This window comes from Scyliorhinus torazame, chromosome 31 (assembly GCF_047496885.1).
Source record: "Scyliorhinus torazame isolate Kashiwa2021f chromosome 31, sScyTor2.1, whole genome shotgun sequence".
NCBI classification, from domain to species: Eukaryota; Metazoa; Chordata; class Chondrichthyes; order Carcharhiniformes; family Scyliorhinidae; genus Scyliorhinus; species Scyliorhinus torazame.
In genome coordinates, this window is record NC_092737.1 from 17,765,007 (window position 1) to 17,787,634 (window position 22,628).

A 22,628-nucleotide genomic window follows, 5' to 3' on the forward strand; every position below is an offset into this window, starting at 1 on the left:
CACCGACCCTTTGAAAGAGCATCCTGCCTAGACCCACTCTTCTACCCTATTCCCAGAACTGCACCTAACCTGAATTTCTTTGGACACAAAGGGCAATTTTGGCATGGGCAATCTACCTAACCTGCAGACCTTTGAATTGTGGGAGGAAACCAGAGAACCCGGAGGAAACTCACGCAGACACGGGGAGTAAGTAATAACAACAGACACCCGAGGCTCAAATCGAACCTGGGTCCCGGGCACTGTGCCACCAGCCTGACTTGAAAATATATCAGCCATTCCTTCACTGAATCATCGTATTTACAATGCAGTAGGAGGCCATTCGGCCCATCGAGTCTACACCGAATGAGCACCCTAGTTAAGCCCACACCTCCACCCTAGCCCCGTAACCAGTAACCCCACCTAATCTTTGGACTCTAGGGGGCAATTTAGCATGGCCATTCCACCAAACCTGCACATCTTTGGACTGTGGGAAGAAACAAGAGCACCCGGAAGAAACCCACGCACACAGGGGAGAACGTGCAAACTCCGCACAGACAGTGAACCAAGCCGGGAATCTTAGGCTGGGGGGGGGGGGGGGCTTAGCCATGGGGGGATGGTAACTCTGGTTTGGGGGTGGGGCCTCAGCCTGGGGGTTGAGCCTCAGACCTGGGGGGGGGGCCTGGCCTCAGTTGGGGGGGGGGCTCAGCCAGGGGGTGGGGCTTCTGATGGGGGTGATGCCTCAGGCAGTGGGGGTGGGATCTCTGGTTTGGAGGTGGGGCCTCAGCCAGGGTGCTGGGGCCTCAGCCTGTGGTTTTTTTTGGGGGGGGCTCAGGCTGGGTGGGCGTGGACCTGAACCTGGGGGCGGGAGCCTCAGCTGTGAGACGGAGAGGGGGTGGGCCTGAGCTTCTGGTAGAGGAGGCGGGGCCTCACCCTGTTCGGGGGAGGGGGTGGAGCCTCAGGCTGGGGGAGGGGCCTCAGGCTGGGTGAGGGGGTGGAGTCTCAGGCTGGGTGAGGCCAGGACACAGGCTTGGGGGTGGGCGGGGACGCCATGGGGAGCCGGGGGGAGGGGGGGATACAGCTGGGCGTGGCTTCAATCACGGGGGTCTCCGCGAGGGGCGGCGGTTTGAAGGCGGTTTCCCGCGGGGCACGTGGTCTCCTTGCTCCTGGGGGAGTGGGAAGGGGAAGGAGGCCCCGCCTACATCCGGGCGTCCGCCGAGCGTGAGGACGGGGTGGGAGGAGGAGAGGGAGGGGTCACGTGACGCGCTGCGCGGCGGCCATTTTAGAATCGGAGAATCCGCAGCGACGGAGGCGGAGACGGACTTTCCTGCTTCGGCCCAGGTAGGCAGCCTGGGTCACCCCGGGCGCGGCGTGTCGTCCCGCGGCCGCTAGGCCCGGCCCTTGCAACCGCCAGGCCCAAGCCCCGCACCCAGCCACCCGCTCCTCCTCATCATCAACCCACCCGGGGCCTCGAGTCAGCGAGCAGCCGCTTCGGCGCTCAGGCAAGGCCGAGGCTGCGAGGCCTACATGGGAGCTGGTGCTGAGAGGAGAGCGGCCCCGAGCAGGGGACGAGGGAGTAGAGAGAGAAAACAGGTTCCAGGACCCCGCACTCATTAAAAAAAAACATTAAAAAGCCCCCTTGTCAAGGTAGCAACATATTTGAAAAAATTATCTTGAGTTGGGCTAAAATGTCCCCAGATTAACCCAGAAAGGGGAGGTGATACCAAAACAGACGTGGCAGCTCAGCAGCATCCAGGGATGGCGTGTGCTTTGGGGACTGAGAGACTTTCCTGATTGTTTGACCTGTGCCCATCACCAATATTCATTCATAATTCATAAATTCAGCACCAGCACCTTATTTTTTTCCTTTCTCACATCCTTGCTCCCTCCTGCCAGCTGCCCTCTCACGCCTCTTCCAATCTCAGGTGACGGTCTTGCTTACTTGTATCTAAATGGGATGGAAGTAAACAAAGAGGTCCTGCGCTGATTGCCTGCCTTTATTTTTAAAATAGTGATGCATTCGTGCAACGTGGTCCACCTGCAGGCACTTTCCAACTGTGACCTTAGCCCCCCCCCAGGTAGAAGGAATCTCTCCTCCCCAAACATGTCACTGTCTTTTTCTCAATAAGATCCTGCCAAGTTGTGTGTGTTTTTATTTTAAACTGACCGGTGTTTTCACGTACAGAGCTCCTAAGCACCCCCCTCCCTCCTTTTGCTTCCCCACTTTAAGGGAAACCGTGGAGGGGGAATGACCTTTTTGTTTTGTGAAAGGCAAACATTTCTGCCTTGTACCTTCCGAAGGATTGAGCCTGGCTCTGGCAGGGCCCTGTTGCAGGCTTTGTGGCTCAAAAAAGGATTAAAGATGTCTTCCCTGCTTGCGGCTGTTTGATTATGGTCAGCGTTAAATATAAGTGTTATTTTGACTTTAATATACCCCGGTAGAGATCTATTTGTTGCCGATGGTGATTGTTTAAAACTGAGTTGTGTTCTGCAGTCTGATTTGTTTTGGCATTGTGGCATGCGAGAGAGCATATTGCACATTTAAAGCTTTTTTTGCTTTTATAATTGTTATGTAAACTTGCAAAATGTTGTAGTTAATTTGTGCTGGCTGAATAGTTTTTTTTACATGTGCAATTTTAGTAATTGTTGTGGTTAAAAATGATTATAGAAGTGAACTGCTGCTTCAATGATTGGCTAGTGACATTCAACTTATTTGTGTGTGTACATGTGTACCACTGACTTGTCACTCTGATGCTAGGGTTTTGGTGCTGTTTAACCGCTGGCACTTGCCGTGTATATGGTTGGGTATCAAAATTGGATTGCCCTCTGATGCTAGGATTGACTGCAACAGAATATCACCGATATGTCCTGAGACGAGTTGTTGTACATGGCATAAAAACATCACTGGAAAAACCCGGCAGGTCTGGCAGCATCTATGGAGAGAGAAACTGATGTTACATTTTGAGTCAAATATGAATGACTCTTCACATTTGTTGGACTCAGCATTAACTTTGTTTCTCTCTTGGGTGGCGCGGTGGTTGGCATTGCTGCCTCACGGCGCCGAGGACTCAGGTCACGATCCATGTGGAATTTGCACATTCCCCCCCCCCCCCCCCACCTCTCCCCCGTGTTTCTCTCCACAGATGCTGTCAGACCTGCTGAGTCCTTCCAGCGCCCTGTTTTTATTTCCGACCTCCAGCATCCGGAATAATTTGCTTTTATTATGATGGGCATGACATTTGTGTGTCTGTGTGTACTAGACTATTTGTGTTGCTACATTTGTCTCTTTGTGTGCCAAAAATCAAGAAGCAACGGTATTGTTTGCCACTTGAATTCCTGTCTATATCATGCTGTCACTGCTGTTCATTTCTTCCCATTCCCACCCTGCTAAGTGGTTCATGAATGTGGGAACCTGCGCTATAACCAGCAGTACTGTGGTGTATTGGCAGTGGTTGTCCATGTGAACTTAACGGCTGTTACGTTAGCTTGCATCCGGACTGTCAATGTGTTAATTTCCCAGTGTAGTTGACATTGTGATGATAAATCTGATTTTCTCTTTTCCACCACAAAGCCACCTGTGCAAATTAAGATATCCCATTGCTGCACTGGCTTCAATCGCAAATTTCAGCACCACTAGAGTGAAATGTATTCAGCCTGTTTGGCTGTATATCAATCGACATGGTACATTTACTCTCTGAACTGTTAGGATGAGCATATTCTCCTTTTAAATCTCTCCAAGTACAATTTGACTAGTTACAATGGCCAAACTAACTTGGCTGATGTTTGTTAAAAAACAATATCTTGACCTATTTGAGGGGGGAGTGTTTTGCATTGTAAACGTCTGAAGTAGGGGTGTAATAAATTTGGATGTAAACAATTCCTCCTTGAGTGCAAAGCCTCCTCTCTGTCCCTACTTGATCCCATGTGACAGCAGGTGTCATACATTGGAAACATCCCACCTCTCCTACTTGACACTTGCAGGTGTTGTCGCATCTCTGTGCAGGTAGCTGTCTGTATGAGTGCTGTCTTTGCAGTTCTCCTGGCTGCTGGGGAGATGCCTGGCAGCCATTTGGGATTTCTTCCTAACATGCCTGTGATTGAGCCGTCACTGATGTTGGGACAACTGAGTCGGTGTGATCCAGTGACCTGTCAGTACCTTTTTGATTTTCTCTTATTTATAACATTTGTTTTCTCGCCCCCTAATTTTTAATGCGTGGTGCAGCTCCAAAAATACAGGCATCCCTGCTGTAGCTCGCAAAATTTCCATACTTTTCACAGCCTGAAAGACACGCTGCTTGACTATGGAAGGCCTCGCAGTGATGCCCTGGTCCATACTGATACCCTGGATCAGGAACGTCTCGTAGTCTGGTTTCTTAGTTGTGCTGTGTTCGCTGGTTGTAGAATTTGATCTGGAGTTCTCTCTGTCAAGGAAGAGCGGTCTTTCGAATTAGGAAGGGGATCGATAGGGTCGATGGTTCCGTTTGCTGGCGATACATATTACAGAGAAGGAGGTGCTGGAAGTATTAAAGCGCATCAAGATAGACCAGTCCCCGGGACCTGATGAAATGTATCCCAGGACGTTGTGGGAGGTGAGGGAGGAAATTGCCGGCCCCCTAGCTGAGCTATTTAAATCAGCACAGCCACAGGAGAGGTGCCTGAAGATTGGAGGGTAGCAAATGTTGTGCCCTTATTTAAGAAGGGCTGTAAGGCGGGCAGCACGGGGGTGCAGTGGTTAGCATTGCTGCCTCACGGCGCCGAGGTCCCAGGTTCGATCCCGGCTCTGGGCCACTGTCCGTGTGGAGTTTGCACATTCTCCCCGTGTTTGCGTGGGTTTCGCCCCCACAACACAAAGATGTGCAGGGTAGGTGGAATGGCCACGCTAAATTGCCCCTTAATTGGAAAAAATGAATTGAGTACACTAAATTTTTTTTTTAAAAGGAAGGGTGGTAGGGATAAGCCCAGGAACTACCAACTGGTGAGTCTTACTTTTGTAGTGGGTAAGTTGTTGGAAGATATTCTGATGGACAGGATCGGCAGGCATTTAGACAGGCAAGGGCTAATTAGGGAAAGTCAGCATGACGTTGCAAGGGGAAAGTCATGTCTCACGAATTTGATTGAATTTTTAGAAGGGGTAACCAAGAAGGTAGATGAGGGCAGTGCGGTCAACGTTATCTACATGGACAAGGTACCGTATGGTAGGTTGTTGCAAAAGGTTAAATCTTACGGAATCCAGGGTGAGGTAGGTAGCCAATTGGATACAAAATTGGCTTGGCGACTGAAGCCAAAGGGTGGTTGTGGAGGGTTGTTTTTCAAACTGGAGGCCTGTGACCAGCGGTGTGCCTCAGGGGTCGGTGCTGGGTCCACTGTTGCTTGTGATATATATAAATGATTTGGATGAGAATGTAGGAGGTAAGTTTGCAGATGACACCAAGATTGGTGGCATAGTGGATCGTGAAGAAAGTTTTATACAAGATTGCAACAGGATCTTGACCAATTGGGCCAGTGGGCTGATGAATGGCAGATGGAGTTTAATTTGGATAAATGTGAGGCGATGCATTTTGGTAGATCAAATCAGGGCAGGACCTATTCAGTTAATTTTAGGGAGTTGAGGAGAGTTACAGAACAAAGAGATCTAAGTATACAGGTTCATAGCTCCTTGAAGGTGGAGTCGCAGGTGGACAGGGTGGTGAAGAAGGCTAGGTTTTATTGGTCAGAATATTGAATACAGGAGTTGGGACGTCTTGTTGAAGTTGTACAAGACATTGGTAAGACCACACATGGAATACTGTGTTCAGTTCTGGTCACCCTATTCTAGGAAGGATATTGTTAAACTAGAAAGAGTGCAGAAGAGATTTACGAGGATGCTACCAGGACCTGATGGTCTGAGTTATAAGGAGAGGCTGGATAGGCTAGGACTTTTTTTCCTTGGAGGGTAGGAGGCTTCGGGGTGATCTTATAGAAGTCTATAAAGTAATGAGGAGCATCGATAAGGTAGATCGTCAACACCTTTTCCCAAAGGTAGAGGAGTGGAGGGCATAGGTTTAAGGTGAGAGGAGAGAGATACAAAATAGACAAGTGGGGAAATTTCTTCACATTGGGTGGTGAGCATCCTGAACGAGCTGCCAGAGGCAGAGGTGGGTACAATTTTGTCCTTTAAGAAACAGTTAGACAGTTACATGGACAGGGTGGGTATAGAGGGATATGGGCCAAATGCAGGCAAGTTGGACTAGATAGTGATGATAGAAACTGGGTGGCATGGATAAGTTGGGCTGATGGGCCTCTTTCCATGCTGTAATCATCTATGACCCCAATATAACCAGAGGCCATCAATATAAAATAATAAATCTGATCGCGAATTCAGGGACAACCTCTTTACCCAGAGTGATGAGAATATGGAATTCGCTACTGTAGGGAGTGTTTCAGGTGACTAGAATTGATACATTTGAGAGGAATAGAAGGATAAGGGGACTGGATGAGGCTTGCATGGAGAATAAACTACAGATCATTTGGGCCGAACGGCCTGGATATTAAAGGCAGATTAGAACTAGCCTGGCTATGATAGCCCTCCGTGGTTTAAGAGTTAACAAAGATTCAGTTACCCAGCGATCTTGTAGAGAATGGCCACCTGTTTAAGGCATCAGCAGCCACTTGTGCAATTGCATCCTCCTGGATTTGATACCTCGAAGAGGGTGAAGGTCTTGATTTTTAATAAGGAGTTAGCACTGCTGCCTCAGGGCGCCGAGTTCCCAGCTTCGATCCTGGCCCCGGGTCACTTTCCGTGTGGAGTTTGCACATTCTCCATGTGTTTGTGGGTCTCACCCCCACAACCCAAAGATGTGCAGGGTAGATGGATTGGCCATGCTAAATTGCCCCTTAATTGGAAAAGAAATTTGGGTACTCTAAACTTATTTATAAAAACATTTTTTAATAAGGGTTCTCATGATGGAACTGACCATTGTGCTGTTTTACCTGATTTCATTTCTTTCTTTTGTGAAAGGACACAGTTTCTAACATATTTTCCTTTCTCTCTCTCTCTCTCTCTCTCTCTCTCTCTCTCTCTTTCCCCCCCCCCCCCCTTCCCCATCTATAGATCTATTTCTTTTAGGTGGTGGTGAGACATCAGGTCATCAGTATAATTCTCTACAAACACTTTAGCTGTATTGCAGTAAGTAACAATTCTATCTAAACTCTGTTCATGCTGTGAAAGTTACCTTTTATTTAACTTTTGTGCTGTGGTGGCGACTATGTGAAATGTTTATATTTTTGTCCATGTCAATTAAAAATAGTCAGTGTCGGGGCTGCGTTTCTGAGCCTGTCTTGTGTTTGGAGGGAGTTACTTTATCAGTAGGATAAAGTAATGGTGGGGCTCGTCATCCAAGCCCACACTGAGTTTTTCCCTCCCCGCCCCCATAGCATAAAGGTACTGATAATGTCAGCTGTGGCTCTGGGCAGCACCTCCTGAGTCGCAAGGTTGTGGGTAAAGTTCCACTGCGGAGACTTGAGTGCCAAAATCTAGGCAGACACTCCCGAGTGCAGTAGGGAGGGTGTGCTGCACTGGTGTCTTGGATGGGATGTTAAATGGCGTTCATTCCTGTGAGGTGGACATAAAAAATGGGCAGCACGGTGGTGCAGTGGTTAGTACTGCTGTCTCACGGCACAGAGGACCCGGGTTCAATCCCGGCCCTGGGTCACTGTCTGTGTGGAGTTCGCACATTCTCCCTGTGTTTGCGTGGATTTCGCCCCCACAACACAAAGATGTACAGGGTAGGTGGATCGGTCATGTGAAATTGCCCCTTAATTGGAAAAAAATAATTGGGCACTCTAAAATTTAAATAAATAAATAAATAAAAGATTGTGCGGCTATTCTGAAGCCAATATCCCTCAATTATCATCACAAAACCTGGTCATTATCATATTGCTATTTGTGGGAGCTTGCTGTGCACATGTTGGCTGCCATGGTTCCTCCAGTGCCCTTACTGGTATCCCATTATCTGACGGCAGTCTTATGTCTCCGATTTTTGAAGCCAGTTTTGCATCTGCTCAGATCACCCGTGTGTTGAGCAAAAACCTTGGTGCCCACCATTTTGTGACATTTCAGCTGGCCACTTCAAAAGTAATTCATTTGCTCTGAACTTAAGCTCATTGGAACATCCCAAAGTCGTGCAAGGTGTTCTGCAAATGCAGATCTGTGTCTCCTTTGGGGTGCTATATGGACCCGACATTGTATGTTCATATATTTTAACATCCGCTGTTGCACTGTTTTGTGTGACTCATTTGCACCTTTCCTTTTACAGGTTTGATTCACGGCTGGATTCCTGCCCTGACACACGTTGGAAGGGAACGCCGAGTTAATAGCCACAGCTTTCTGATGCACTAGTCTCTATGGCTGCCAGCGCTCGACTTCGGGTCAGACGCTGTCCCCACCAATATTTGAACTAACAGATTAACTGCAAATACACGTAAGTAGATGTGTTGGAGTGAATTGCTGAGTTCCACTTTGTCAACGGGGGGTGGGGAGCGGAGCAGGCGCAGGCAAAAGACCAAGATCTTTATTTTCAGTGCCCTTAGTGGTGTCCCAGTATCTGACGTCAGTCTTATGTCTCTGATTTTTGAAGCCAGTTTTGCACCTGTTCAGATCACCCGCGTATTGAGCAAAAACCTTGGCGCCCACCATTTTGAGACATTTCAGCTGGCCACAGGTGTGTGTGTGTGTATAAAAGGAAGACCCCAGGTTAATTTGTGTTAGTTGGGGTGGAGAAAGAGGCCCTGCAATTGGCACCTGTGTTAATGAATGGGAAGTTTGTCACCTGAAGAGCAGTTTCCTCCGACTACAAATGCATGAATGAGCAACTTTGACCCATCAGCAGATTCTCATATTTTCTTCGGTCTTTAAAAAATTTAAATGGCTCCCCTCTTTCCAAAGCCACTGCCTCCCCTCACATCCCATCTGTGCATGATTTGAGTGCATCATTTCTGGTAAAGGCTGCAGACTTTGTGGCTGAGCAAACTTGCCCAGTGAATCACTGAGCTGTGTGGGTAAGGAAGATCCCAGGTGTGATCTAGGTAAGCTGGGGCTGGCAAGCAGGGCTGTGTGAGGGAAAAGGAAAGATGACCGCATTTCTACTCCTAATTGCTATCCTCTTCCCCCTCCTACCTTTCTGGACACCTGCCTGCACTGGTGTTCGATAAGGACAGGATGGAGAAGTTGGTTGTGCCATCTCCTGCAGTTGAATAGCCTCATGACATTTCTTGAAAACACGCACATGAAACCCAGCCACTTTGCAATAGGAGCTATAGGTGCGGAGCAGGAGTGAAGAATTAAAAAAATATATAAATTTAGAGTACCCAATGCATTTTTTCCAATTAAGGGCCAATATAGCGTGGCCAATCCGCCTAGCTTGCACATCTTTGGGTTATGGGGGCAAAACCCACGCAAACACGGGGAGAATGTGCAAACTCGACACAGACAGTGACCCAGAACCGGGATCGAACCTAGGACCTCGGCGCCATGAGGCAGCAGTGCTATCCACTGCGCCACCGTGCTGCCCCAGGGGTGAAGAATTTTTAAAAAATATATAAATTTCAAGTACCCAGTTTTTTTTTCCAATTAAGGGGTAATTTAGCGTGGCCATTTACCTATTGTGCACAACTTTTTTGGATGAGACCCACGCAGACACGGGGAGAATGTGCAAACTCCACAGTGACCTGGGCCGGGATTGAACTCTGGTCCACGTGACGTGAGGCAGCAGTGCTAACCACTGCACCACTGTGCTGCCCTTGCCGTGAAGATCTTTAATTATAAAGTTCCTCTGTAAATCGAACTTTGTGTTTTTGGAAAAACCATGGTTGACCCTGTACTGGAGCTTCTATCTGAAACGATGGAAACTAGGAAGCCTCACTTATTGAACAGATCACAAGCTATGGGTCTCGGCTCATGTCTTTTAAAAAATAAATTCAGAGTACCCAATTCATTTTTCCAATTAAGGGGCTATTTTTTAGTGTGCCCAATCCACCTAACCTGCACATCTTTGGGTTGTGGGGGCGAAACCCACGCAAACACAGGGAGAATGTGCAAACTCCACACGGACAGTGACCCAGAGCTGGGATCAAACCTGGAACCTCAGCGCCGTGAGGCGGCAGTGCTAACCCACTGCGCCACTGTGCTGGCCTTCGGCTCATGTCTTTAAGTTGTCCAGCCTCCCTGGTTAAAATGCCTTATTGCCCCGGCCTAGTCACGTTCGGGATTTTAATTTTTTAATTCTGTAGTTACGTTTTAAAATCAAGTCAGTTCAAAACACAGTTTGAAACGTAAATCCACAGTCATTGAAAAAAACGCATGAAAGTCACGCAAGCCAGTTTGTGGGTGGGACAAATTCGCAGTCTGTTTCATACTGATAAGATTCCACAATAGCTGCTGCCTCAGATGGCCAGACAAATAATTACATTCAGCGCCGGGACAATTCTGTACACGTGGACAGGGCCATGTGATGCCGGCCTAAAGCAGAGAAAGCGAGGAGTAGTCAGCTGGGTTAATTGCTGGCCAATCTCGTGACTAGAAAGGTGTTGGGGCCCCTGTTGCTCTGCTTCCTGGCGCCAGGTTACCAGGAGGAAAGCACCAAAGGCGCAGGCAGGCAAGGGACTGTGGGTTGTAGGCCTGTGGCCGGCAGCTGGTCTTTTGCAGCAGGGAATGATCTGGACCAAACGCAAGTTAACATTTTTTTTTCTGTTGTCTCTGGTTGCTCAGAATCAGCTGGATGGACAGCATGGCAAATTAGTGGGGTAAATCAAGAGCAGAACATCAGGAATCGAAAGTTGTTAAGTACAGTTAGAGAATAATATTTTATTATTGTCACAAGTAGGCTTATGTTAACACTGCAATGAAGTTACTGTGAAAATCCCCTCGTCGCCACATTCCGGCGCCTGTTCGGGTCCACAGAGGGAGAATTCAGAATGTCCCATTCACCTAACAGCACGTCTTTCGGGACTTGTGGAAGGAAACCGGAGGAAACCCACGCAGACATGGGGAGGATGTGCAGACTTCGCACAGACAGTGACCCAAGCCGGGAATCGAACCTGGGACCCTGGCGCTGTGAAACAACTGTGCTAACCACTGTGCTACTGTGCATGAAATAAAGACCCGATAGTTCCTGTCTTGGCATCAATTGAAGGACAAATTGAAGGCCGACACAAAAGAGGAAGAAGAAAAATTGGACTGCTGGATAATATTTAGAAGCCAACTGAGGGAGGCTTGAAGAAAGCCAGAGAAGGTGCAAGACAATGCAACAGCCCCGTGAAATGAACAATCTGACCGTGATATTGTTTCTTAGTCCAACTTGGAAACGATTCGAGAACCATAGAATCCCGACAGTGCAGAAGGAGGCCGTTCGGCCCATTGAGTCGGCACGGGCCCTCTGAAAGAGCACCATACCGAGGCCTGCACCCCGCCCCATCCCCGTAACCCCAGCTAACCTGCACATCTTTGGACACTGCGGGGCAATTTTAGCAGGACCAATCCACCTAACCTGCACAGTGTGCAAGAGAGCATGTGCAAGGGGCACAGTATCTGGTTTGGTTACAAGGGGCCACAGTTTAACCCTAGGGGCTTTAACAGCATTGTATAGTTAGGTCTGGATAGTGCTGGGGCCCGCCTTACGGGAGTGATTTGCCCTGCTGTGTCGAATGCAGACCCTGGACTTGCATATAATACAAGGTCTTGCTTTTGTATTGTTGATCTCACAAACAAAATCATCAGTAGTCTGTGCAGTTGATTCCTGACGTTAACAGTCATTAGTGCTTGGTAATGAGATGTACAAATGAAGAGTATTTGGTCCAGAGAATCAGCATGGGTTAGTTTTGCAGTCAGATTTTCATTGACCTCTTTTTTTTTTTTATTGTGAGGGTGCGTTTCCCACCTTGTGTCCTCGGCTGCTGAGATTGCAGCCAACCTGTAACATGAGCAACTTGGAAGTTTTAATAGTTGCTGTGTATTTGCTTGGGCCAACGTTTATTCCCCATCCCAAATTATCCCTTGAGAAGGGGGTGGTGAGCCGCCATGTTGAACCGCTGCAGACCGCTTGGTGTCGGTACACCCGCAGAGCTGTTACGGAGTGAGTTCCAGGATTTTGACCCAGCAACAGTGAAGGGATGGTGTGCGATTTGGAAGGGAACTGGAAAGTGATGGTGTTCCCATGGTTGTTGCTGCTGTAGTCTTTAATTGGAGACTTTATTTTTGAAGCTGTTGTAATTTTAAAAACAAGTTGTCAGAATTTTGCAGTGCTGTTCTCGTGAGGTTTCTTCTCGTGAGATTTCAAAAGTTGAGGCTTGCATTTTATGCAGCACCTTTCAAAAGCTTTGCAGACTGAAGCCTTTTGGAAGGGTAGTCAATGTACGAAACGCGGCAACCAATTTGTGCACAGCAAGCTCCCACAATCGGGCGTGACGATGAGTAGACAAACTGTGTTTTTGCAATGTTGACTCTGTCGGGCTGGTGCGAATGCTTCTGTGAAGCATGTTGGGCGAAGCTGCGGCTTTGAACGGAGATCTGGCCACTTTCACGACCGCGGATAATTCCAGCACAGTACGGTGCCTCTTGAATGAAACGGAACCATGCCAGCAGTAGCCTGGTGAGATGTTGGTCCACTTGTGATCCATGACCATGTTTCTACTTGCACACCCATTCTGTGTTACCCACGGGGCTTTCAGGCCGGTGTCGATGCTCCCTGTGACTTATTCGGTTTCTTTTTTTAAAAAAAAGAGTACCCAATTCAATTTTTCCAATTAAGAGGCAAGTTAGCATGGCCAATCCACCTACAATTCCCGGCCTCCCAGAACAGGCGCCGGAATGTGGCGACTAGGGGCTTTTCACAGTAACTTCATTGAAGCCTACTTGTGACAATAAGCGGTTATTATTATCTTTGGGTTGTTTGGGGGGGGGCAGGTGCGAGACCCACACAGACATGAGGCGAATTTGCCAACTCCATATGGACAGTGACACAGGGCCGGGATCGAACCCGAGTTCTTGGCGGCATGAGGCGGCAGTGCTAACCACTGCGCCCACCGTGCCGCCCTGAAACCATTCGGAGATGATTGAAATGGGGTCTGCCAAGTGCTTTGGCCAGTTGGTTGACCTTTTTGGTCTGCGGGTGGTGAAACACCAGTTGGACCATCTTTTCCAGCTCCGTTCTCAACTCACTCATTTCCCTGCTTTTTTCCCCCCCTCGCTTTCCTGCCTGAGTTTTAATGCTGTTCAGTGCTGCCCTCGCACTTGGCTCAGAGTCAATGTGAGCACTTTAGGCAGATCAAAGTGCATCAATGGGTTATTTTTGGCGACTCGTCGATCTTGCTTAGGTGGTCATTTTTCATGCCATGGGTCAAGGCCATTCTCCTTCCAGCCATGCTGATGTAAAATGTAACCTGACACGCATGCTGGAGATTAAATAGCTACGGTGATCACATCACTCGATTGAATAGTTGAGTCTGCCTCAAACAGAGGATTTAATATGGTTTGATTATTGACTTTGACATTGACAAATATAGAAACGCAGCATCCTTGTTGCCTGGTATAAGCGGCCGTTTGGAGTAAGCACAAAGGATACAGAGGAGGCCACAATGCCTCGAGACTAATCTACCATTCGGTGATCATGGCTGATTGGTGATCCAGCTCCATATACTTTGCCCCATATACCTTTGCAGAAATAGCAATCTGGGATTTAGAATTAACAATTAATTTAACATCCGTCGCTACTTGGGGAAGCGTTTCAAAGTTTCCACCACTTTGTGTGTGTTGAGGTCTTTCCTAACTTCACTCCCAAAAGGTCTGGCTCTGCTGTTTTGTACAATGCCCCAAGTCTTAAGACTCCCAAACCAGTGGAAATAGGTCGGATGGGGAGTAGCTATCTGTTGCCCTTTAATATCTTAAATTTCAATATAAGCACCCGTAACAGTCTAAATTCCAGGGGTAAAATCCTAGTTTGTAATCCCTCCTCGTAATTTAACCCTGGGGGCCCACCAGCATCATTCTGGATAAATGTCCAGCTCCATTCCATCCAAGGCCAATTCATAGAATTTACAGTGCAGAAGGAGGCCATTCGGCCCATCGAGTCTGCACCGGCCCTTGGAAAGAGCACACTATTTATCCCACACCTCCACCCTGTCCCTGTAAACCAGTAACCCCACCTCACCATTTTGTGGACACTTAAGGGCAATTTAGCATGACCAATCCACCTAACCTGCACATTTGTGGACTGCGAGGCAGCACGGTGGCGCAGTGGTTATTATTGCTGCCTCACTGCGCCGAGGTCCCAGGTACGATCCCGGCTCCGGGTCACTGTCCGTGTAGAGTTTGCACATTCTCCCCGTGTTTGCGTGGGTTTTGCCCCCACAACCCAAAGATGTGCAGGGTAGGTGGATTGGCCACGCTAAATTGCCCCTTAATTGGAAAAAATGAATTGGGCACTCTAAATTGAGAGAAAAAAAAAATCTTTGGACTGCGGTAGGAAACCGGAGCACCTGGAGGAAACCCACGTAGACACGGAGAGAACGTGCAGACTCCGCACAGACAGTGACCCAAGCCGGAAATCATACCTGGGACCGTGGAGCTGTGAAGTAACAGTGCTAACCACTGTGCTACCGTGCTGCCCTAACTGTATAGTGGCGGTGCTCCAGGCAGGTCTAATCAAAGTTTGGTTTCGCTATAACCTGACACCTACCCCTTGTATTCTAATCCTCGAGATATAAAGGCCATTAGCCTTTCTGATTATTTTCTGAACCTGTTCATGATGTTCTAATGATCGGCACACCTGGATCCCCACAGTGGATGGTAGGGGCTTTATTTGTTCCCTTTTTGCTGTTCATGTACAGCTTGCTAAGCACCACAGATAGTTCACTGATACTTGGTATCAGAGAGGATCAAATATGAAGGTAGGCTCGCCAGTAACATTAAGAATGATAGTAAAAGTTTCTTTAAATACATTAAAAAGAAATGGGAGGCAAAAGTAGACACTGGGCTGCTCCAAAATGACGCTGGTAATCTAGTGATGGGAGACAAGGAAATAGCTGAGGAACTAAATAAGTACTTTGCGTCAGTCTTCACAGTAGAAGACATGAGTAATATCCCAACAATTCAGGAGAGTCAGGGGGCAGAGTTGAATATGGTAGCCATCACAAAGGAGAAAGTGCGAGAGAAACTAAGAGGACTAAAAATTGATAAATCTCCGGGCCCAGATGGGCTACATCCGAGAGTTCTAAAGGAGATAGCTGAAGAAATAGTGGAGGCGTTAGTTATGATCTTTCAAAAGTCACTGGAGTCAGAGTAAGTCCCAGAGGATTGGAAAATCGCTGTTGTAACCCCCCTGTTCAAGAAGGGAACAAGAAAAAAGATGGAAAATTATAGGCCAATTAGCCTAACCTCGGTTGTTGGCAAGATTCTAGAATCCATCGTTAAGCATGAGATTTCTAAATTCTTGGAAGTGCAGGGTCGGATTAGGACAAGTCAGCATGGATTTAGTAAGGGGAGGTCGTGCCTGACAAACCTGTTAGAGTTCTTTGAAGAGATAACAAATAGGTTAGACCAAGGAGAGCCAATGGATGTTATCTATCTTGACTTCCAAAAGGCCTTTGATAAGGTGCCTCACGGGAGACTGCTGAGTAAAATAAGGCCCCATGGTATTCGAGGCAAGGTACTAACATGGATTGACGATTGGCTGTCAGGCAGAAGGCAGAGAGTTGGGATAAAAGGTTCTTTTTCGGAATGGCAACCGGTGACGAGTGATGTCCCGCAGGGTTCAGTGTTGGGGCCACAGCTGTTCTCTTTATATATTAACGATCTAGATGACGGGACTGGGGGCATTCTGGCTAGGTTTGCCGATGATACAAAGATAGGTGGAGGGGCAGGTAGCATTGAGGAGGTGGGGAGGCTGCAGAAAGATTTAGACAGTTTAGGAGAGTGGTCCAAGAAATGGCTGATGAAATTCAACGTGGGCAAGTGCGAGGTCTTGCACTTCGGGAAAAAAGAATAGAGGCATGGACTATTTTCTAAACGGTGACAAAATTCATAATGCTGAAGTGCAAAGGGACTTGGGAGTCCGAGTCCAGGATTCTCTAAAGGTAAACTTGCAGGTTGAGTCCGTAATTAAGAAAGCGAATGCAATGTTGTCATTTATCTCGAGGCTTGGAATATAAAACAGGAATGTACTTCTGAAGCTTTATAAAGCACTAGTTAGGCCCCATTTAGAATACTGTGAGCAATTTTGGGCCCCACACCTCAGGAAGGACATACTGGCACTGGAGCGGGTCCAGCGGAGATTCACAGGGAATATCCCAGGAATGGTAGGCCTAACATACGATGAACGTCTGAGGATCCTGGGATTATATTCTGGGAGTTTAGGAGGTTGAGGGGAGATCTAATAGAAACTTAGAAGATAATGAATGGCTTAGATAGGGTGGATGTAGGGAAGTTGTTTCCATTAGCAGGGGAGACTAGGTCCCGGGGGCACAGCCTTAGAATAAAAGGGAGTCACTTTAGAACAGAGATGAGGAGAAATTTCTTCAGCCAGAGAGTGGTGGGTCTGTGGAATTCATTGCCACAGAGGGCGGTGGAGGCCAAGACGTTGAGTGTCTTTAAGAAAGAAGTTGATAAATTCTTGATTTCTCGAGGAATTAAGGGCTGTGGAGAGAGAGCGGGTAAATGGAGTTGCAATCATTCGTGATTGAATGGTGGAGTGGACTCGATGGGCCGAATGGCCTTACTTACGCTCCTATGTCTTATGGTCTTGGTAAACTCCAAATCCTCATGGTAGCCACCATTGCAAATCACCAATTGGACAATATTGCATTTTGCCAATGTTCCTGCTGCTTGAATCGTTTTATTAATAGATGCATGTGGGGGAGGGGGGGGAAGGAGATTTTCAGTGCCAAGTAACCTAGTGTTGTGAACAAAGTGTGTTTGGCAAATCCGTGGAAGCCGTGGATTAATCTTCCAATATTTTTAAGTACACCGTTTACTCTGCTGGGTTAATTTAGACTCAGGCTCCACTGATTCAGTATGGAAGAGAGTAAAGAAGGATCCAGATTGCAATTCAGAGGGAATATGGTTATCGGTGGGGGAGGGGGTTCTCGTAATGATCCTTGGCACTTAGCTTCCCACGCCTCCAAGCCTCTTAAACTTGGTGAATTTGCACTCACCAAAATGGAAGGTGTTGAGAGTGGATTCCAGCTCATACCTGTGTCAAAAGCACTTTTGCGATCAGGTGAAATTATGTGTAGGATAAAGTTTTCTGTATTCCAGGCAGACTCCAGAGTCTCAACTGCACCAATGTCACATTTTGGCATGATACATTTTGGCGTTGACGATCTCCTAATTTTTGTTACATGCTGACCCCTGAAGGGGCAGTTGCCTGGCGGGGTAATCTCGGGCATGGGTTAGCAGCTACCTTGTCGAACAGGTGACAATGTTACTGCTGAGCAGAAATGTGTCTCATATTCAATGTTCCTGACCATTTTGTATAGGCAAAAGCTAACTCCGTTTAGCTGCAAACAAATAAACGTATGTTCGGAAAGATGCCGGTGCCACAGACCAGATTCAGAATATTTTTCTAGACCCAGGTGGAGCTTTAGCTTTCTTCGAGTAAACGTTCCGTCAAATCTTAATCCAGATTTTCTTTTAGACCCTTGGGATCCTTTGAAGCCGGCTCTCTTTGCTGTGCAGAATGCTGCCTCCATATGTATCTTTGAAGCAGAGGTATTATACAGTATTCCGTTTCGAGGCCTGTATATTGGGAATGGTAGCCATCATTAACCCTGTAGTCGTGGATACTGAAAGATTGTGTTTTAATTCTATTACGGGCCAGGGTTTTAGAGAACCCCGAAGTATATCATGGAGTTCACCTGACCCATAACTTTTAATAGATGTTGGCTATGGGGAGCACAAGGGCCCACTTTACAGGTGTGGTGCAACAGAGGTCTAAAGTACTTTTAAATTAAAACAATGTTTATTCTATGAATCCAGTTAACATTTTTATAAACACATAGTAAACATCTTAGCAACTATCATCTCAAATACTCCCCCAAAGAACACAGTACTCTAAGTAACCCTTAATTTTTCCTTGCAACATCCATGTGACAAATATTGTCTTTAACACTGATATCAGGTTTACATTCTCTATTGAGAGCAGTTATCACTTTTAAATTAGCAAGTGATTTGAAGACATTCCTTTCAAGCAGAAATAAATCTGAATTACACGTGGTTTTGCTGGATGCAGCTCCGATTCTGCAAAACAAAACTAAACACACTCTGTAGCTGCTAGCTCAAAGCAAAACAGACCAACTGCCCAGCTCCACCCACACTCTGACATCACTGCAGCTATTTAATAAATACCCATTCCTTAAAGGTACATCCATTGCAGCCATTTGATAAACACCCATTTCTTAAAGGTACATCCACTACAGCCATTTGATAAACACCCATTTCTGAAAGGTACTCTCACATCTGTGACATATCCCAGAGCTGTTAGTAATTCTGCTCTGAACAGGGACTCTTTGGAGAACAAATGTCCATTTGCATAAAATACCTTTTGCAATTGATGCACGGCACGGTCCCACGCACTGCAGTGAGCTGGAGATTTGTTAATCTGTGTGTGGCATTGGTCCAGCGGTAAAGGTTGGCCAGGACATGAGCATCCCCCAACTCTTTTGAATAATGCTTTGGGATCTTTCACGTACATGTGAAGGCGCGGAGGTAGGGGCCTTGGACAAGTCCTTCTTCCGATACAAGGTGAAGGGTTTAAGCTCCAGTTCAGAGACGTGAGCGGATTGGATGTGATGTTCTGCCGTGATCGCTTTCAGTGGGGGTGGGGTGAAGGAGATGAAAATGGTTTCTAAAATGGAGCATCTTGTCTGTTGCAGTATTGCTATTTATTTGATTATTTTTTTTGGTGACGTTTGAGCTGATGAGTGACTCACAGGCAATAGATAGGTGTGAATACTAGACTGTACATGCAGTCTGTGCATCATCCCCAGAAAAGACAAGTCCTGGCTGAGGACTCGAGCTCTATGCAGCATTGGCCAACTATACAATAATAGTGCCTCACATAATTAAGTATTATGATCCCTTGCATACATCGCTAAACTGTTGGAATGAGCACCAAGTGTGCGGTTACAGTTATTCCGTTCCTGGAGGCTCCTTTTTGGTTCATATTCTATAACTGTGCAGTTCTCCAGTGCTGACAATTCCAGAACAGCTTTTTATTTTTTTTTAATAAAAAAAAATCTAATTAAGGGGTAATTCCAATTAATGGGCGGCAAGTTAGCACTGTTGCTTCACAGCTCCAGGGTTCCAGGTCCGATTCCCGGCTAGGGTCCCTGTCTGTGCGGAGTCTGCACGTTCACCCCGTGTCTGCGTGGGTTTCCTCCGGGTGCTCCGGTTTCCTCCCGCAAGTCCCGAAAGGCCTGCCTGAATCGGACATTCTGAATTCTCCCTCCGTGTACCCGAACAGGCGCCGGATTGTGGCGACTGGGGGCTTTTCACAGTAACTTCATTGCAATGTAATGTAAGTCTACTTGTGACACTAATAAAGATTATTAGAATTTAGTGTGGCCAATCCACCTACCCTGCGCATCTTTTTGGGTTGTGAGAGGTGAGACCCAGGCAAACATGGGGAGAATGTGCAGACTCCACATGGACAGTGACCCGGGGCCGGGATCGAACTCGGGTCCTCAGTGGTGTGAGGCAGCAGTGCTAACCACCGTGCTCCTCGCTGATAGCTTTTTTTTAAAAAAGTCTCCCCATCAACTGCAGAAGACCTTACAGAAAGGGAAGAAGGCAAAGCCCGAGTGTGCTAAAGGTTTTATCGGCAAAACACCCCAGACTTTAGGAATTGGGATCATTACCAGAGGGCTAACGTTCAGTTAAATGGCTATGTGCCACACTAAAACATGCATTTTGAATATAATGCTGTCTGGCCTTTTCTTTTGTCGGGTTCATTTTTTTCTTCTTAAGTGCAGATCCTTGGAATTGTTTGAAAATATTTTGCATTTGTGACTGGCCTCTCTCAAAACCAACTCGCGGAAAGCTCTGCTGCCCCTCAGCCAAACTTCACCAAGTTCTGTACGCCAAGCTGTCGTGTTCCACTCTGGCAGAAACACCATTTAAATAAAGCTCTCTTGTGCTCCCTCTCGCGGGGCTCCCTCTCGCGCGCCCGCTCCCTCTCGCGCGCCCGCTCCCTCTCGCCCGCCCGCTCCCTCTCGCCCGCCCGCTCCCTCTCGCCCGCCCGCTCCCTCTCGCCCGCCCGCTCCCTCTCGCCCGCCCGCTCCCTCTCGCCCGCCCGCTCCCTCTCGCCCGCCCGCTCCCTCTCGCCCGCCCGCTCCCTCTCGCCCGCCCGCTCCCTCTCGCCCGCCCGCTCCCTCTCGCCCGCCCGCTCCCTCTCGCCCGCCCGCTCCCTCTCGCCCGCCCGCTCCCTCTCGCCCGCCCGCTCCCTCTCGCCCGCCCGCTCCCTCTCGCCCGCCCGCTCCCTCTCGCCCGCCCGCTCCCTCTCGCCCGCCCGCTCCCTCTCGCCCGCCCGCTCCCTCTCGCCCGCCCGCTCCCTCTCGCCCGCCCGCTCCCTCTCGCCCGCCCGCTCCCTCTCGCCCGCCCGCTCCCTCTCGCCCGCCCGCTCCCTCTCGCCCGCCCGCTCCCTCTCGCCCGCCCGCTCCCTCTCGCCCGCCCGCTCCCTCTCGCCCGCCCGCTCCCTCTCGCCCGCCCGCTCCCTCTCGCCCGCCCGCTCCCTCTCGCCCGCCCGCTCCCTCTCGCCCGCCCGCTCCCTCTCGCCCGCCCGCTCCCTCTCGCCCGCCCGCTCCCTCTCGCCCGCCCGCTCCCTCTCGCCCGCCCGCTCCCTCTCGCCCGCCCGCTCCCTCTCGCCCGCCCGCTCCCTCTCGCCCGCCCGCTCCCTCTCGCCCGCCCGCTCCCTCTCGCCCGCCCGCTCCCTCTCGCCCGCCCGCTCCCTCTCGCCCGCCCGCTCCCTCTCGCCCGCCCGCTCCCTCTCGCCCGCCCGCTCCCTCTCGCCCGCCCGCTCCCTCTCGCCCGCCCGCTCCCTCTCGCCCGCCCGCTCCCTCTCGCCCGCCCGCTCCCTCTCGCCCGCCCGCTCCCTCTCGCCCGCCCGCTCCCTCTCGCCCGCCCGCTCCCTCTCGCCCGCCCGCTCCCTCTCGCCCCCGCCCGCTCCCTCTCGCCCCCGCCCGCTCCCTCTCGCCCCCGCCCGCTCCCTCTCGCCCCCGCCCCCCCCGCGGGCCCCCGCCCCCTCGCCCCGGCCCTCGCCCCCGCCCCCTCGCCCCGGCCCTCGCCCCCGCCCCCTCGCGCGGGCCCTCGCCCCCGCCCCCTCGCGCGGGCCCTCGCCCCCGCCCCCTCGCGCGGGCCCTCGCCCCCGCCCCCTCGCGCGGGCCCTCGCCCCCCCCCCTCGCGCGGGCCCTCGCCCCCGCCCCCTCGCGCGGGCCCTCGCCCCCGCCCCCTCGCGCGGGCCCTCGCCCCCGCCCCCTCGCGCGGGCCCTCGCCCCCGCCCCCTCGCGCGGGCCCTCGCCCCCGCCCCCTCGCGCGGGCCCTCGCCCCCGCCCCCTCGCGCGGGCCCTCGCCCCCGCCCCCTCGCGCGGGCCCTCGCCCCCGCCCCCTCGCGCGGGCCCTCGCCCCCGCCCCCTCGCGCGGGCCCTCGCCCCCGCCCCCTCGCGCGGGCCCTCGCCCCCGCCCCCTCGCGCGGGCCCTCGCCCCCGCCCCCTCGCGCGGGCCCTCGCCCCCGCCCCCTCGCGCGGGCCCTCGCCCCCGCCCCCTCGCGCGGGCCCTCGCCCCCGCCCCCTCGCGCGGGCCCTCGCCCCCGCCCCCTCGCGCGGGCCCTCGCCCCCGCCCCCTCGCGCGGGCCCTCGCCCCCGCCCCCTCGCGCGGGCCCTCGCCCCCGCCCCCTCGCGCGGGCCCTCGCCCCCGCCCCCTCGCGCGGGCCCTCGCCCCCGCCCCCTCGCGCGGGCCCTCGCCCCCGCCCCCGCCCCCTCGCGCGGGCCCTCGCCCCCGCCCCCTCGCGCGGGCCCCCGCCCCCTCGCGCGGGCCCCCGCCCCCTCGCGCGGGCCCCCGCCCCCTCGCGCGGGCCCCCGCCCCCTCGCGCGGGCCCCCGCCCCCTCGCGCGGGCCCCCGCCCCCTCGCGCGGGCCCCCGCCCCCTCGCGCGGGCCCCCGCCCCCTCGCGCGGGCCCCCGCCCCCTCGCGCGGGCCCCCGCCCCCTCGCGCGGGCCCCCGCCCCCCTCGCGCGGGCCCCCGCCCCCTCGCGCGGGCCCCCGCCCCCTCGCGCGGGCCCCCGCCCCCTCGCGCGGGCCCCCGCCCCCTCGCGCGGGCCCCCGCCCCCTCGCGCGGGCCCCCGCCCCCTCGCGCGGGCCCCCGCCCCCTCGCGCGGGCCCCCGCCCCCTCGCGCGGGCCCCCGCCCCCTCGCGCGGGCCCCCGCCCCCTCGCGCGGGCCCCCGCCCCCTCGCGCGGGCCCCCGCCCCCTCGCGCGGGCCCCCGCCCCCTCGCGCGGGCCCCCGCCCCCTCGCGCGGGCCCCCGCCCCCTCGCGCGGGCCCCCGCCCCCTCGCGCGGGCCCCCGCCCCCTCGCGCGGGCCCCCGCCCCCTCGCGCGGGCCCCCGCCCCCTCGCGCGGGCCCCCGCCCCCTCGCG

General features: G+C 51.8%; 1 protein-coding gene across 4 annotated transcripts in view; it reads left to right on the top strand.

Moving 5' to 3' along the window:
• Window positions 1–1,229: 1,229 nt before the first annotated feature.
• Window positions 1,230–22,628, top strand: part of LOC140404728 (GRB10-interacting GYF protein 2-like) — a 140,629-nt gene continuing 119,230 nt past the window's right edge. For all 4 annotated transcript variants that reach the window (XM_072493409.1, XM_072493411.1, XM_072493413.1 and 1 more), the window contains exons 1-3: window positions 1,230–1,317; window positions 7,067–7,141; window positions 8,271–8,435. The gene's annotated coding sequence lies outside the window, so the exon portion shown is untranslated. The remainder of the gene's footprint in view (window positions 1,318–7,066; window positions 7,142–8,270; window positions 8,436–22,628) is intronic.